Source organism: Opisthorchis viverrini (assembly GCF_000715545.1).
Source record: "Opisthorchis viverrini unplaced genomic scaffold opera_v5_390, whole genome shotgun sequence".
Lineage (NCBI taxonomy): Eukaryota > Metazoa > Platyhelminthes > Trematoda > Opisthorchiida > Opisthorchiidae > Opisthorchis > Opisthorchis viverrini.
In genome coordinates, this window is record NW_008752046.1 from 410,894 (window position 1) to 413,195 (window position 2,302).

Genomic DNA, 2,302 nt, shown 5'->3' on the forward strand with positions numbered 1-2,302 from the left:
TTCAGCCATGAAAATTTCGCGCGTATGACGGTTACCATTACTAGGAGGGGGGTTGCACCATTTTTTCAAACCAATGATATCATCCTTTGCGGAAATCCGATAACATTGACAAGCTGGTTTGTGAATCTTTCTTCCTCTGACCTGCTCAGGTTAGATGTGGCTCGGAGTCATGCATTCTAATTTCTAGCACCATCTCTTATCATGTGACTGTACGTTTTCCCAAAATTTCACTGCATTTCAGACCATCCTAGTAACAACGCATTGAGGCGCTTGAGCACTTGAGCACCATCGATCCTCAAGTCTATCATTGTGTGGATGAATCTACAGACTGAGCGGTGTCTGCCAGGCAAAGTCCACCGGTTTTTTTCGATGGAACACACCATTCACAAGGTCGCTGAAAACGCTTCGACGGTCCACTATCGGAAGCTCACATCTTTTGGCGTTTTGGCGCCTTCAGACAGAGGATAAGTCAGGGAATTCCTTGGGAACTTCATGTCGAAGCAATTTCACAGGTTTCGGGAGGGTTCATCTTACCAGAAAATACGCGTGACTTACAAGCTCCCCCAGGACATCCGGTGGAATGGTTCGTTTTGGTTTAGAAAACTTCAAATGAAAGTTTAACCAAATATGGAAACCTCCAGTATATCAATACCTCCTTACAAAAAGACAAAAGAGATAAATATATTCGGTGTTTGAAACACAATGAGGATACCTCAAATAAGCAGACTTCGAATTCTATGCAAATTGTTGACCCTCGAATCGGGGGCCCAAGAACCAANAAAGTTTTTATTTCCCGCAATGAAATGAGACTGATGCAGCCATTAGATAATGTTGCGCGCATCCGATGGTGCACTGAGAATTTCTCATCGTCGCAAGTTTTCATGCCTTAGAGGGTCAGGCTTGAGCGTTTTCGCAGAGTACTTAGTAATCAGATCACATGATACCGATCGATATTCTGTGAACCATATGATAAATCAGGACAATGCTAGAACAGTATCAGTTATTGCTTTCATTTTTACATTCTGTTTGATACTGGTAGGTTCATTCATGAAAGAGCCTTTTTTGGTTCTTCTTTTTTAATGCGTGTGCTGTTTGAATTGTGTACAAAATGACGATGATAGAGTGCACTTCTGACTGGTGAATTTGAGCTTGTAGGTTGAACACACCCTCGCTCCTTCCGTTTGAATGGAACAGATACGTCTTCCGTTTACTTCCCGACTTCCCCTTTGTAATTTACGTGACTCTGGGCTTTGTATTGTAACGTCGAGGACGCTGGAATGTTTGCGATCAGGCATAGTTTTAGAAGCAAAATATTAGCACCGAACAGTCACAAATACAGTATCACGGTCAGATACCGATCGATTTGGTAAGTTTAGTTGACTGGGGTTTGTTGTGTCTAGCCATTGCTGTGGTAGGTGTTGTGTAAAAAAAAAAGGCGACAGGTATGGGGAAAATCTCAAGTGATGCAAACATTGCCGGTCATGTGACTTCTGGATGAGTTACAATGGAGGACGAAGCTTCGCTCCGCAAATCAGCTTATCCCGCTTCCATCGTTTTCCACACTACTTTCCAACGATTTTGTCTGTCCCTCATTCAAAATAAATTACTCATCTTTTTGTCGAGGGAATGCATACGGGCGAATGGAATATAAGCTTTGATCGCCCGTCAGAGGAAGAAATAAAGTCGGGAATATCCGTACTGAAACGTGATAAGGCGGCACCAGGACCGGACTCTCTGTATCCAGCCCTCTTCAAAGAAGGCAGAAAATCCCTTGTGGCCTACCTGACAAAGCTCATTGGTGCGATATGGAGCAAGGTGAAAGTTCGTGCAAAATGGGATGCGTCAACAGTTATCGCTAACCTCAAAAAGGGTAAGTGGACGCTGCATGAAAACCATCGTGGCAACTGTCTCGTAGCTGTGGTATCGAAGAGGACGATGTCACGATCACCTTTTCGCCCTCGGACAGGACCTGGAACAACGAAACTACTTCCAGTAACAAGCAATAATGGACTACCTTGACTTGAAATCTGCCTTTGAGTCTGCGAACTGTCGGGCATTATGGTAGTGTACGTGGGGCAAAGGTGTCTCCCATAAATTCCTGGCCCCTCTTAAAGCACTGTACGCCAACTACCGCAGACCTGTGAAGGTCGCCTAAGCTCACAACATCAAGTGGTATCAGACAAGGCTGTTCTCTTCATCTTTTCTGTTCAACTTCGTCATTGATACGATCATGGAAGACTCACTCCCTGCCTCTAATGCTTGTGAGGTCGAAGTGCTCCCGGGGCGTCCGCTCACATATGTC